This window comes from Spermophilus citellus (assembly GCF_964194105.1).
Source record: "Spermophilus citellus genome assembly, chromosome: X".
NCBI lineage: Eukaryota > Metazoa > Chordata > Mammalia > Rodentia > Sciuridae > Spermophilus > Spermophilus citellus.
The window spans coordinates 137922125-137938795 of record NC_138190.1 but is presented as its reverse complement, the minus strand read 5'-3'; positions in this window follow the sequence as shown (position 1 = coordinate 137938795).

Here is a 16671-nt window from a genome sequence, read left to right as displayed (position 1 = left end):
TCCATGACTCCCTTGGGCATCTAGGGAAGCTTTATAGCATTACTCATGGTATAGAGATAATAGTAATAGTCGAAGGAACTTGGTCATCCTCTAGGTTCTGTAAGTTCAAGCCAAAAGAAGCAAGAAGAGAAATACTTAGCACTCTCCAAAGGGTGTGCATAAGTGAGGCATATGCATTTCCCCTGTGCAAGAGATAGAGGAGAAAGAAGGTCTTCAGATCTTTATTCATGCACAGGGATATGCAATGAAAGCATTAGACTATGACGGCCTTTACTAGGGCCCTAGTATTACTAATTATGCTTCTTTCCATACCCCAGTTTTTCCCTGCTACCCCATTCTTCAGCTTCCACTTCAACCATAGGATATATTTAATTATGAGCTTTTTACCTTGCCCTCCTTTCTATCATTAATTCCCTCCAACTCATTTTATTCATTTACAAGAGACCTCAACTATATGAGAATTCATTGTTTTTACAGAAAATCTGTTTTGGGAATTGGTGAAGTTGCATTGGATTTGAAATTAAATAGATATGGTGTGGTTTACTGCATTTCAAGTGGTCTTGGACATTTTGGTTAATCTGTGATGCTTATCTAAGCTTTCTCATAGATAACATGGGGGTTAATAATACCTTTATGAGCATCATTAAGATAAATTTAGAAAGAATTACACAAACATAAGGGAATTATTATTTCCTACTCACTACTATTTCCCCTAAAAATTTAACTTTTTTTCGTCTTTTTTCCTTTCCTTTCCTTTCCTTTCCTTTCTCCCTCCCCCACTTCTTTCCTTTCTTTCTTTATTTCTGGTAATTGCTTGTTATTTCTTTGTCTCTTAAACTTGACGTTAGCTGCCATGAAGACAGAAACTATTAACTTTAGTTCATCACTGTCTACTCATCATCTAACCTGAAGATGATCCAGATCAGGTATTCTCTAAATATTTGAATTAAACCAAAAGTGCCAAGGATGACAATTTCATTTTCATAGCAAATAGCATAATTCTTTATTAGATATTTGTACTTGATGCCAAGTAGCACTTGAGAAAATGCAACCTCAGTTCATCCATCTCAAGGGCCTCTATATTCTTTCAGGGACATTTCATAAACATCCCCATAACTGAGCCCAGGAGATAGGCAGGAAAAGACATGAATCTGTGGTAAAACTGTGCTTGTGGAAGGATAGGCTCCATCCCTTTAAGTGCTCATCACCACTATCAGTGGCTAAAAATGCATCAGAGAAATATCTACTCTGTTCCTGCTACAACTAAGCTATTATGTTTAGAAAATTCAATCTGGAAGTCCCAACCTGCAGCTGATTTTTGAATGGTGTCCTATGATACACTTATCTAGAAATTAGCTATTGTACTGCTTCCTACAGCTTGCCAGGTAAGATTGCAATAGAGGACATGTGGAGGACATTGGCACCAGCATTCCTCCATTTCACAGGCTATTAAAACAAATGGAGATCGAATTCCTGTGTACAATGCCCACTGACATGATTTTACCAGCAAGGAAATCACAGATAAAACAGAGGAAATGTCAGACTTGTGAATTCTATGCTGCAAAGATTTCTTTCATAAAAGAAAGAATACTAATACTTTATATTTTGAACAATACACTATATTGATTTTTTTATGTAGCAAATTTTTGTTCATCTCTCTGCCTCCACATATCACCACATGTGGTATTTTTCTTAAGTTTAATTGCTTGGCTGACTGTTGTAAAGGAGTAATTTGTTGATGAAGAGATTTCAACGAAAGTAACCACAGAGTGAGCCAATAGAATCTGGCACATAGTAGGCACTTGTACATCTTCATTCAGTGGTGGAGCAATGATGAAAGACTTTCCAAGGGAAGCTGCTACCTCATAACCACCCAAAACAATCAATATCTAATGAGCAGACTCATTAACCAAAGTCACAGAGAGTATGGTTTAAACCAGAATGCCAATTGAATTCTTTGGCATGATGCATGGCACTGTCAAAATACCAAAGATCTCCTCTCTCTTTTTTTTTTTTAGAGAGTGAGAGAGGAGAGAGAGAGAAAGAGAGGGAGAGAGAGAGAGAATTTTTAATATTTATTTATTTTTTTTAGTTCTCGGCGGACACAACATCTTTGTTGGTATGGGGTGCTGAGGATCGAACCCGGGCCGCACACATGCCAGGTGAGCGCGCTACCGCTTGAGCCACATCCCCAGCCCAAGATCTCCTCTCTTTAAGCTAACCCATATTTTATAAGCATTTATGGGAAAAATAGAATAAAATTCAGAAGATTGCTCCATGAATGTGGCATCAGAATAAAGAGAGCTGCTAAATAGCTACATCAGGCATGAGTCTAGCATGCCAGACTGCCAACAGTGATGGTCTTCTTGAACCAGGGTAGCCTCTGTCCTGGACTAGGCTTGAAGGAGTTTTCCTGGATAACAATATTAGCTATCTGTTGCTACATTACAAATTGTACAATAATATGCAATTATTATTTCACAGTTTCTGTGTGTTAAAAGTTTGAGCATGATTTAACTAAAAGTTTGATCAGGGTCTCACAAGGCTGAAATATTCCATGTGTTGGTTATGTTCCTTTCTGGAACTTGGAGATGACTCCAAAGATCACATGATTATGGCAAATTTAGTCCCTTCAGATTATAATAGTGAGCTCCCTTTTTCTTACTATCTACTAGCAGAGGGCTTTTCTCACCACTTACAAGCTTTCCACTGTTTCTTTTTTTTATTGGTTGTTCACAACATTACAAAGCTCTTGACATATCATATTTCATACATTAGAATCAAGTGGGTTATGAGCTCCCATTTTTACCCCAAATACAGATTGCAGAATCGCATCTGTTATACATCCACATTTTCTACTGTTTCTTATTATATGATGCTCCCACAACATGGCAGCCCATTTCTTCAATGTCAGCAGTAGAACCTGTCCTCTGATCTGCTAAGACAGAGTCTTATATACAGTCAAAAACACAGTAATGGGGCTGGGGATGTGGCTCAAGCAGTAGCGCGCTCGCCTGGCACGCGTGCGGCCCGGGTTCGATCCTCAGCACCACATACCAACAAAGATGTTGTGTCCGCCGAGAACTAAAAAATAAATATTAAAAAAAAATTCTCTCTCTCTCTCTCTCTCTCTCTCTCCTCTCTCACTCTCTCTTTAAAAAAAAACAGTAATGGCTATCCCATCAGTTTTTATATATAAAACATGCTATGTGACTATGTCATCATGTTCACAGGACCTACCCAAGATCAAGGGGACCAGGTTTTACAGGATGTGTACACCAGGGAACTGAAATACTAGGGACTGTCTTTATATTTTTCAAACCACAGTGTGTCTCTTTTTTTATGCACTATAGTTTACTGTATGTGGTTCTTCTTTGTGGCTGCAGGGTAAATTCTTCTCAAGTTTCTTTTCTATGTACTTGGACTGCATCCTTAGAGTTTATATCCAGTGCATATGGAAGCAGGGCTAATGGCATTTGTATTTTTAAGTCCTACTTGTGATTCTGATCCACTTGAACTCCTGTACAAGTTCTGGAATCTGATTCACATGAATCTGAATCCTTGTTTTTCCATAATTTACTGGCTAGGTAACCTGGGAAATTCCCTTGATTACTATAAACCTCAGTTTACTTACCTGTAAAATTGGACCTTTAAAATGGATAACTGAATTTCTAGTTGTCACGTAAAATAGAATTAAATCTATATGTGGAATATCATTAACATATGCTTGTCACATAGCAGATGTTCAATTGATGCAGCTATAATCATTTGATTCTATGATTTATCAACCAAAGATTTCTGATAAACAGTGAAAGCTGGTAAACCTGCACTTGTTCCTCATTCAGGGGTATTTTACTGTCATTGTTGTTATTCTTCCTGTTGACTGAAGGTCTTTCTTATCATAAGTTGTTTTAGAGCTTCACAACTTAGTTCACAGAAAGTAGTCTTATATCGAGGTCATGGATATGGAGACAGAATAAGTACCTCATTTTTGCATTCAGAGCATGTACATAGTGAGATCCGCCATTCCAATGGTATCGCCAATGCTGGGCATTCCAGAAGCATTACATTCAAGTGAGATTGATGATCTCTCTTTATCACCTATTTGTTCACAATATATAGATATGACTTCTTATTTACATCTAAGCTTAGTATGAGAATAGAGATTATTAATGTGGCCAGTGGGAAAAATTTCCTCCCAACACTCTAATTGGTTTTATTTCTGTTGTCACTATGTCCTGCTTGAAAGCTGAAAGAAATGCTGACCTTGATCTATCAACAATATAGAATCTTGCTATGTTGAAATCATCCAAAATGTTGTTGTAACCAGATCAATATTCTGCTCAAATACAAAGCAAAAGTTTTTCACCCTGTGAAAGTCAATTTTCAAATCCTTAACAAAGTATAAATGCCTTTTGAAGGCATTGCATAACAATATTATTCCCTCCTGTGGGTGCCCAATAAATACATATTGACTAAAAGAGATTTGACTGCAATTTAAGGGCCTACCAAAAAATTCTAATTTAATACCTGAATTCTAGAGATCCTTCTTGACTAGACCTAATTCAGGAATCTCACTACAGATATTGGGAGAGGTAAATTAGCACAAGGGGAACAACTATCTGAGAAGTAGGTTCTAGTTTTGAGTATCATCTAACTGGATCCAACTTAGAGAAATTTCTTAAGCTGTCAGGACTTTGGTTTCTTATTCTATAAAATGAGGAAAACATTTCTTGCCCAAGTGGTTCTGAAGATTAGTGTAAAACTCAAATGAAAGCAGATGTATGAAGTTCTTTTTGGATTGTAACGTATTATATGAATTTTGCTACTGATGAAGGTGGTTGAAGAGTACTACAGGCATTATGATGACCTAATAGAGTTTGCAATAAATATGATAAATGCAGCATACCAATTTTTTCTCCATGAAGCCAATATGATAGGAGAGGTAACCAAGATCATTTCATCCATGCATACTATATATAAGTGCATGCTTTTAATATTTGACTGTATTTGACCCTAAAAATGGAAATTTATTATCATGTAGGAAGGGCTGGTATAACACTTTTTGCTCTTCTCCTGACATGGTGTATGCTGTGTTTACTAAGTTTTTCTTCCTTTTGTTCAAAAGAAGACAATACTATCCAGAACTTTCTACCCCTTACTCCTAGCAGAGTCATGAGCTATAACATTGAAATGAGCTGCTCACTAGGAATAGGCTTAAGGTTGTGTTAAGGGAACACAACAAAGAAATATTTGTTATATTAAGGTGCTCATGTTTTTAGATTATTTATCACACCATCTAACATTTATTACCCTAATTAATATAAATCATCAAAGTTCATCATCTGTGGTATGTTTTTGATGCCCTATCATTGACAAGAATGCAGACGGATACTTTGCTAATAATATTTTCCTCATAGTAAATTCCAAGGTTAATTGAGCTTCTGGAAAAAAAATGTAGTTCATATTATATATTAATGTTTTTAATCAGGTCACTTTCCCAGAGAGCAGAAAATTACATAACTACAAGTATGGAAATTTATAGTCATCCATTCCTCTAACCTCCTCAACACACACACACACACACACACACACACACACACACACACACACCTCAATTTGGGGGGGGGTATCCACCACTTTTGAAGAATGAAACAACTTAAAAAGTTTAAGTGAACTTCTATTGAGATATTGAGATTCATAACCAGTTTCTTCTCAGTTTGCAGAGTGGCCAGCTTCATCTATGTGACCTTGAATAAATCCCTTGTTTTCTCTCAGCTATAGTTACTGATTTTTAAAATGAGGTTCCTGTTTTCATCACAGGTGATTACGAGTGTTAAATGAGTTAAAATACATTTTCATAGAAAATTATGAATACACTTACCTATATGAAAAATTTTAAATATTAACTAATAGTTGTCTTTATGTGATAACATGTGTTTGTTTAGATCCATGGTCAGCAGTGATTTCAATTCTGTATGACACAGACACCAGCTTCTATAATGAACCACCCCATTTTGTTCAGTGGAATTTATACAATCATTCTGAAAGCAAGCAAATACATTTACCACAAAACGAGAAGTGTGTTTAGTGTAGTGGGTGTAAGAACAGACTCTGAACTCAGAAAGCTTTGGTTTCATCTGCAGCAGCACTTGCTACTCACTGTGTGACTTTAGATGATTTATTTCTCTGTGCCAGTTTCCTCACATTCAAATGCATGTAATAATACCCCCCCATCTTCTAGGGTTGCTATAAAGATGAAATTTATTGAAATAGGTAAAGTTCTTAGAGTTTGTTTGGTGCATGTTAGATATATAGCATAGCAGTGCTTATTGGTATGTTTGGGTTGGGTTTACTGTTCTTTATCCATCCTCCAAATTCTGGACTAAAATGACATCCTATTTTACTAGGTATAAAATTTGCTCTACTTATCATAACATGAAGAGCTCCTCCTTACCATTCCATTTCATTTTAATTGACTTTAAAGGAAGCACAATTCAATACCATCTTTCAAACCACACTATCATTCTCGTTGACCTCTAAAATGTATCCTAATAAATTGAGAAGGCTTCACAATGCAAACAGTACTATTGCAGTTATTAACATTGACCTGAAGTACATCTCTGGAAAGCACAGCTTTCCCAGTGTTAACACCTGCTGTCACCTGCAGAGCGTTCATGTTTGAGTCAAACAAAACATGTGTTGCTGCTGCCTCTACACCTGGCACACACTGCAAGCCTTCCTCTCTCCTTTTCCACATACAGACACTCAGGTACCTAAGACTTTATAGGAGCAAAGATGTCATAAATATATATATACATCTCTACATAGTGTTTTTTAAACAGCATTGTAATGGATGACCTTTTTCTGTACTCATAATAAAGAAAAAGAATGAAGACAGTAGAAATGATTTATACTTTTGGCAGGAGGAATGTCACTAAAAAACAGTGGTGATATTTGAAAATCTTACATTACAAAGGAAAAACAATTTCCAAACGAGAAATTTCATTGTTCATTTAGAGTTCTCTTTTAAAGTTATTAGGTGTGGTTGACTGAACAATGTCAGCCCAAAGGTGTTCATGTCCTAATTCCAGGAATTTGCGAATGTTACCTTATATAACAAAATGGATTTTACAAATGTGATTAAGTTAAGGATCTCCTGATGGGGAGATTAGCCTGATTTATCCAGGTGGGCCTTATTTAATCACAAATACCTTTATTAGAGGAATATACAAAGGTCACATTGAGAAGACAATAGAAACAGCAAAGCAGATACTCCAATGATTCAACCACAAGCCAAAGAACACTGGCAGCTTCTACAAGTTGGGAGGGACAATAAACAGATTACCCCTAGTTTGCTCGGAAGAAACCTGTACTGCCTATGCGTTCATCTCTACCTATACAATGCATTTCCAACTTTTGGCTTCCAGGACTCTAAGAAAATCAATTGCTCTTGATTTAGGCCAATAAATATGTTGTCATTATGTGATAGGTAACATGTAATTGAAAGGAATGCACTGCAAAAATGAAGAAAAACGCTAAGATGTATCTATTTTTAAAAAGTTGAGTTTATTTTCCATATTTTTCCAATTTCTTTGTTCCTATTCTTTGTTGAATCACTTTCCTAAGACTCATACCATTCCCCCAAATCAACTCTTATCAAGATGAGCAACAATTTCTACTTTTCCAACTCCAATGGTCACAATTTCAGTGTCAGCTTACTAGCCTTATTATCAGTGTTCTGTCAATTTTATGACTCCTGTTCTAAAGTTGTTCTTTGCTTAGTTTGCAGAACATCACAGTTTCTTGTCTTCCCCCTTGCTCCCTCTTTGTTTCTGCTCAGTCTTTGCTGTGTCCCCTAATATTCCTGATCTCTATAAATCAGAGTAATCTATGATCCAGTCCTTATACTTGTTTTTTTCCTCCATAAACATATTTTTGTTGAAGAATTCCTATTTTATATCTGTGGTAACATTACTACCCTGAAATTCAGACACATTTATTAGCCCATTCAAACTCTCCACTCTAATGTTATGATAGATTATATTTCATAAAAATGGTAACAGCAATATTTGTAATCTTACATTCTCTTGTAAAACCTCCCATATAGAGGTGGTATCTATTTCTGATTTACTTCAACCTGAATAGACCTTTGTGATTGTGTGCACAATAGAATGTGGCCTAATTAACACTGTGTACCTTCCAAGGCTAGGTGATAAAAGTAATGAGTGTTTTGCCTTTATCTATCACTTATTAAAATTTCCCTTTGAACTTAGCCACCATATTGTGAGAAAACCCAGGCTATGTGAAGAAGCCACCTACAAATGATTTGGCCAACAGTAATAGGGAAAATTCCTAATGAAAACTAGAATTAAATGCCAACATGTAAGTTACTAAAGTTTCATATAATTTCATCCCCCAGTCCTTGAGCCACCTTAGTTAACAGCAGAACAGAAATGGGATATGCCTATCAAACCTTACCAAGCAGATGATTTTGAGCAATATAAATATTACTATTGGTTAGGCCACAAATTTGTAAGATGCTTTTTGTTTTTGTTGTTATTGTAAAGTAAATGGCTAGAACAAATTGATAATAAGCATTTAAATTTGCATCAAACTGATTTTTTATTCTGCCTTCTACCCCATGTACACCTGGCCTTCTGTAATCTTCCCCATCTTAGTAGCAACTCTTTACTTCCAGTTGTCCAGGCCTAAGCCACTGAAATAACCCTTAATTCCATTGTCTTTTCCATCCCATAACCAAACTGTAAGCAAGACCTACCAGTACTCCTTTCTGCCCTCCTGAATATATCCAGTGCTTAGTTTCTTCTCATTACCTCCATTGACACAACCTAGTCCACACCACCATCATCTCTCATTTCATCTCATCTCAGATTTCTAACTGCTTTCACCCATGTCCCTCTATTGTGTCTTCTCAGCACTGAAAATACAATGATCATTTTAAAAGTTAGGTCAGATATTATTAATGATCTACACAAAATCCTTCAAAGTCTCCCCAGTTCACCAACAGTAAAAGCTACAGTCTTTCCAATAACAAAAAAAAGGCCCCATATGATCTATAGCCCTCTCACCCTCATATACTTTCCATACCTCATCCCCCACTAAACTTCCTTGATCACTCTTCCTCACCATGTAGGTCTGGTTGATATTCTTTGAATACTTCAAAAACACTTCCTTCTCAAGACGTTTGTATATATCTTTTTCCTCTGCCTGGATAACTCTTCATTGACTTTTCTCATTTATCACTGTATTGTTAGTAACCCTGTGGAAAAACAACAAATTCACCTTAACTTGCTTAATTTTTCTCTGTATCACTTAAAATAAGTATTTTTTTCATTCATATATGTTTACTTTTCCCTTCCCCAGTAGAATCTTACCTCCACACAGTAAGGACTCTGTATTATTTCATACTATATCCCCAGAACACTACAGTTCTAGCTACTATGTCTTCTTTTTCTTGCTTTCTTCTAAGCTGCTCCTATAATTGGCATACACTTTTTGTCTTTGTCTATGTATTTTCTTATCACCAAAGTGCAAATCCCTCCTTCAAGCACAATTTTTAATCAAGTCTTCCCTGACCATCAATTTCTTCACCCTCTGAATGAAGACTCTGAGCTCTGCAGGACATGGGTAATTAAAATAACACCAGTTGCCAAATATATCTCCCCAGTGCTAGTCACCCATCATCACCTGCTGATTTATATTTTAATTACTTTATCTTAGATTGTCAGCCCAATGGGAAAACATTTTTTTCAACTCCTTTGTCTAGGAAATGTCCTAGAACTCTTTTTTCAATTTAGTAAATATTAAACCATAGCAAGATTCTTCTGATGTTCATGGTATTAGATGAAGGAACTTCAATATGCTGATGCAGAAAAAAAAAATAGAGACAAATATGCAACTGCTATCCTGAAAAGCTAGTAGGGATTTTGTGAGGATCACAGTAGCTAATACAGTTAAATTTACTTTGAAAATTTCATAAAGCGTGTAAATACATATATTGATAATAATAATAGTGTGAAATGTACATAATTCATTATATATTTTAACCAGGAAAAATGAATAACTGTTAAAAAATTAAAGTGACTTTATTTTGTTTTAGGGAAATTGTTCTTTTGATGTGTCAGGAGACACATCTATGTTTCATCTACTAAACCTAAACTGATGAAAACTGCCTGAAACTACAGTTTATGTCATGAATTTTTTAATTGTGATAGCCTGAGGGATATTACAGGGTATTAATAGATACACTTTCTTCATTTTTGATGGAATAAAGAATCTGCTTGATATAGAACTTCAATCACAAAACCTTGAGGCTGGAAGAGCCCTCTAGAGACAATTCAGCCCATTACCCACTTCTTAGGAGAACTTCAGGTTCTGCCTAAACAAAAAATAATCCAATGGCCAGGGCCATTGAGAAAACATGTCCCATATAATTGTGTCATTAGTCACAATATGTCAGTCGTGGAGAAATGTTTTGGAAGTAATTCACTTAAGGCTCAAGTATCTTTAGAGTTTAGGCCATCTTATCTCTTCAAAATTCTGTCAAAACTGTTTTTTGAATTATCAAATTCATAGTTATTTTTTAGAATTTGAACTCTAAAGCTATACTTCCTGGGTTGGAATTATGGCTCTTTCACCTAATAACTTGACTTTGGGTATGTTACGTAAGTGTTTTGTGCCTCAATTTCCTTCCCTGGAAAATAGGCCTATACTATAGTTCATATCTTGAACTAAGGTTTACTTCTCAGCTTGGAGCTAGTAGAAGGTTGTGGAAATTTAAGAGGGGCTTAGTGGCATGTCTTAGATCATTGGGGCACACCCTTGAAGTGGATTGTGGGACTCCTTTTTATTTTTCCTTTTGTCTTTTGTTCTCAGCCATGAGCAAACAGCTTTGCTCCATCACACATATCCTCCACAACGTTGCTATTCCACTGCCCATAAACAACAGGCCCAATTGATGATGGACTGAAGCATCTGAAACTGTGAGCCAAAATGAATCTCTCTTATATAGTTGATTATCTCAATTATTTGTTACAGTAAAGAAAAGCTGACTAATGCAAAGCACATTTATGGTATTTACCATATAGGGGTGTTGTGAGGATTGAGTGAATCAACACATTTAAAGATCTTACACATTTAAAAATCTTAGCAGATACATAGTAAGAAACCTGTGTGTTGAACCAATGAATGACTAATATCTGTGTTAGTGTTATTTTCAATTAACTATCTGATATGGGCTTTCTTATACTTGTTATCTGGGAATAAAAGTGTTTATCTAGGGTACATAACTAGAAAAGGAATTGTGGGGTCAAATGTCATGTTTATCTTCTTTCTTTTTTTACTGGATAATGTCAATATGTTTTCTGAAATTGTAACAGTCTAAACCCTATCAATAATATGAGAGTTCATTTTGCATTACATCCTTGCTAATCATTTTATAACAATTTTGTGAGAATAAAAGGTGCTTATACTTTTTAACTTGTATTTTGTATTTTGGGGTGGCAAATGATTTTGAAGAAATTGAAATATTGACTAACATCTTCCATGGAAAACCTGTTTATGTCTTTGGCACATTTAAAATATTTACATCATGGGGCTGGGGATGTGGTTCAAGCGGTAGCGCGCTCGCCTGGCATGCGTGCGACCCGGGTTCGATCCTCAGCACCACATACCAACAAAGATGTTGTGTCTGCCAAGAACTAAAAAATAAATATTAAAAATTAAAAAAAATAAATAAATAAAATATTTATATCAGATAGAATTTCATTCTTATTTCATATTTAGTAATTATTGAATTTCTCTTATTGAAATTGTTCTTATTGAAAGAAAAAGAAAATACAGCTGCCATATATAGCTTTTATTCACATACATAAGAAATAAAATAAGCAGTTTAAATAAGTACATGATAGTTACTCAATGTTAGATAAATTAGTGAATAGCTTATTTGCTAGGAGCCACAACCAAATAAAATGATGCATGGCACTTTTGGTTGTAAGGTGACACCAGCTAGCCATTGAGATGATATGATTATGTTAAGATTTACATTCATATGGAAATTGGACTCCTGCTGTTCACCTTGGCCTGCTACCGGACTCATGTTACTCCTGGAGAGTTCCCATTGGTTGGGGAAGGATAGTAGGAGGGAATTTCGGGGAGGTCCTGGGCTCCGGTTCTGGTAGACGCCACCGCGTGGGTGGACCGGCTTGCTTGCCAGACGTGTACGTGGTATTGGCGGCATTTTCAAAAATAAAGTTTTGTTCCTGCTTGAGTGGCTCGTGATTCTGTGCCCAGCCAGACTGCGGCACTTATTCATACAATGAAATATTATACAGCAATGAAGATACAGCAATAATCTATCAATATTTTTTTTAAATATTTAGTGAAAAACTAAAGTCCAGAATAATATATGCAGTTCTCTTCCATTAAATAAAAATTTTAAATAGGAAAGCCTAATAATCACCTATGTAGTTTTTGGAGTAGGCAGCAAATATGTGATCAAAGTATACACTTAGCAAAGGAATGCTTAATGCAAACTCAGGAAAGTGGTTAGTTTAGGATTAGAAGGAAGAGGATAAATGGAGAATGGAGATGAGGATTTCAAATGTTCTGCTATTTATTCAGGTTCTTTTTTTCCCAACTTGTTCATTTTAGATACACATAATAGAGTGTATTTTGACATACATACATGGAGTTTAAGTTTATTAAAATAACTCAGGTTATTTTAAATCTGTGAATATGTTATATGTACTTTTTTATATCTTTCATATACTTCTTAAATCCAAACAATAATACAATTCTTCAGCTTATAACGAAGGATGGATCACACACAAAAAAAATATGACAACCATGGATTTGTTTAAAGAACAGAATTTGCCTTGGGATATTGACTAGATATTAAAACAAAAATCAATATATATCTTTACCTCATATAAAACACCAAAATAAGTTTCATATGGATTAAAAATCAAATTATGAGAGAGTTACAACTCTGGAGTTATTAGAATTAGACTTTGAATTCTCTAAGGATTCAAATAGTACACAGGGGATTCAATTGACTTTGATGGACTAATGGTTCAGATAGACAAGCTTGTTACTCTAGAAGAAAACATGGTAGATATGGCAAAGAATAGGTAAACAAGCTTCCTTATGACAAAGGAAACAATGTAGATTGTGAAGAGAGAGCCTACAGATTGGGAGAAGATATTTGCCACCTGCAAATAGGTGCATTAATATCCACCTGGATAGGGCATTAATATCCAGAATATATAAAGAACTCAAAAAACTTAATACCACAAAAGCAAATAACCCAGTAAATAAATGGGCAAAGGAACTGAACAGAAACTTCTCAAAAGAATAAATACAAATGACCAGCAAATATATAAAAAAGAATTTCAACATCTCTAGGAATTAGGAAATTGTAAATCAAAACCACATTGACATTTCACCTTATTCCATTCAGAATGGCAATTGTCAAGAATACAAATAATAAGTGTTGTCAAGGATGTGGGGGGAAAGTATAATTATGCATTGTTCGTTGGACTGCAAATTAGTGCAAGCACTGTGGAAGGCAGATTTGAGTTTCCTGAAAAAAACTAGAAATAGAGTCACCATTAGAAGAAATGACCCAGCTATCCCACTTCTTGTTATATATCCGAAAGTTCTAAACTCAGCATACTATAGGGATGTAGCCACATCAATGTCTATAGCAGGAGAATTCACAATAGCTAAGCTATGGAACCAACTTAGGTGTCCTTCAATAGATGAATAGATAAAGAAAATATAGTATATAGACATAATGAAATATTACTCAGCCATTAAAAAGAATGAAATTATGTCATTTGCTGGTAGATGGATGAAACCAGAGATTATAACGCTAAGTAAAATAAGTCAGACTCACAAAGGTAAAGGTCAAATGTTTTCTTTGATATGCACAAGCTAGTCTTATATTAGGGAGAAGGTGTAGAAAAAACAGGGAGATTCCATCAATATAAAAGTAATATATGGGAGTAGAAGAAGGGGATTCAGGGCAAGGGAAAAGGAAGGGGGAATTAATTTGACTTTACTTTCTAATATACATACATGAATATAGTACAGTGAATCTCATCATTAAGTATATCCACAAGACAAGAATTTTTTAAAAAGTGAAAATATCAGTAGAATGGAGGAATGGGAACAGTGAGAGGGAAGGAGGAGGGTAAGGGTGAATACTAGGGACTTAATTGGAGCAAACTATACTCCATGCATTTATAATTATGTCAAAACAAAACCTAATATTTTGTATAATTATTATGAACCAATAAAGAATATCAAAAAAAGAACAGACTAGTCTGCTATTTTGTAAGACAGAAAGTCATGATTTTGAAGAGGAGAGTCATTGGTGCCCAAAGCAGTTCAGCTGCATGTGTTGACACTAAGTGTGTAATGCATTTTAAAATTAGAAATATTCTGCTATGCCAGATCCTTCCTTATCACCCAAATAAGAGATAAAAAATGAAAGAAAATTATACTTACTGACTGCTGAAATTCCGTCTCTGTTGACCAGACAAAAAATAATATGGAAAACTTCTTTAAGTTCTGAAAAGAGGTTTAAATGTTTATTTAAACCTTATTTTAAATGTTTATACTTAAGGAATTCGGAGTTTTCATGTAACTAAATAGGTTAACCTATCAATTTAATGCAACAGAAGGAAATTTAGATAAGTTTGAGTATAATTATCACATTTAGAAGATAAAACTTTTAAGATGTATCATCCTTTATATATAACATTATCATGAATTATATACCTGCACTGAGAGAAATGTGTAGCTCTTAAATTCCATGACTGTTTTTACAAGGAGACTGTATTATAGATTTATACCTTTGTATGTGTCAGCATAAAGGAAATGTTTTCCTAGACTCGAAGCAAGAGGCAGTGCCTGAGGTAATAGGAAATGTAAACTTAAGCAAATACAGCTTGATTACAGATATGACATGTCAAAAGGCCCATAACCTTCAACTTCTATTAAAGCATCTACTCTATAGTCATTCTTTAGGTTTTTCAAAATTCATCTGATTAATCTGGAAATGGTAGAATTCTTCTGTAAAGTCACTACTGGGCTTTATTTATCACATGCAATACAAGTTTGAAATGTTCCCTCATGGGCTCATTAAATTCATCTGCAACTGCTTTCTGAATCTTTTTGTTGAAATATGTACAACATTTCAAAGTAAAGGAGAACTAGCAGAAATAGCAAAGTATAGAGCAGTAGTGAAGTCCAGTTTTCTATAATTCAATGAAGGTCAAGAAACCTTGGTTTCTTTCAAGAAAGCTTCATGACTTCGTAAATGGGGTGACCATAGTGCAAGACTATCAATCCATGGCAACATGTCAAGCAGCAGGGTTTTCCATGTAAGTATTGGGATATTTTCTCAGGAACATTTCTTGTAAACAGAGATTCAGGATATTGCCAAAATGTAATCTTGTCTTATTCTGGGAAGTGGCTCTTTGAAATGATAAGACTATTGCTCAGTGGTAAGGATGGAAAATGATTCATTTCTCCCATTTCACAAACAAGATGGCATTCCACAAAATGACTGCGTATAGTATGGATTAACTGGTGATCAAAAAACTTTCTGTGAAGGTCCAGATAGTGAATATGTTTAGCTTTGTGATCCCGAAGATTTTTTGTCACAAATAATAATTCTGCTTGTCTAGTGCAGAAGCATCCACTGAAAACATGTAAATGAAAGATGTGGCTATGAATCGATGAAATAAGATTTAATAAAACAGGTGGCAGGCCAGATTCGGCCCACAGGTCATAGCATGCCAACTGCTGTACTAAACTATAACAGTGAAATAAATCCAAACTCAGGGTGTTTAGACTCAGGAGAAGATACGATACAATAAACATGACAATCAGCAGAAAAACAAAAAACAAAAAGTTAATGATTGAGGTGTCAGGTATCATGAATGGGAAAATACCATTTTTGACAAATCTTAAATATGGACCTCAAATGCATAACTATGTAATTTTTTTAAATATATTATACTATTATTTATGATGCTCAATAAAAGGAAAACAAGATCAAATATTCTGGGTGGGTCAAGGCTTAGTAGCAATACAAATATTTAGTGTCTATTACTAAATGTTCATAATAAAAAGCTGCAGAGATTAAGAGGGCACCAATCAAAACAAAGAAGCAGAAAAGATGGAGGTTAATTAAATCATAACAAAAATAAAAATTATGTCATGGTAAATGTTTTCTGCTAAAATTTAGACAGAGTCCGAACACATACATGGCCGATACTTTGTAATAGACTCTATTTAGATAAATAAACCATGATCCTTACGATACGCTTTATTATATGTGAAAAGATCATATTTCAAAGTTTAGAAGGAGAATTCAATATATTGTATTGTTCAACCCCTTATCAGCAGTCAGGATTAATTAGGGTAATAGCTAGCATATACTGAGAGCCTACTGTATACCAGGTATTTGCAACATATCCCTTGAATGATGACTCTGCTATTTACTACCTTTGTGACCCTCGGCCAAGAACTTATTGTCTCTGGACTGCTGTTTCTGGAAAAGGTCCTCAGGAGACAGACACTCCATAGAAGTATAGGTAAAGTGACAAGAGAAAAAAGTCATTTCCTTTTGAAAGA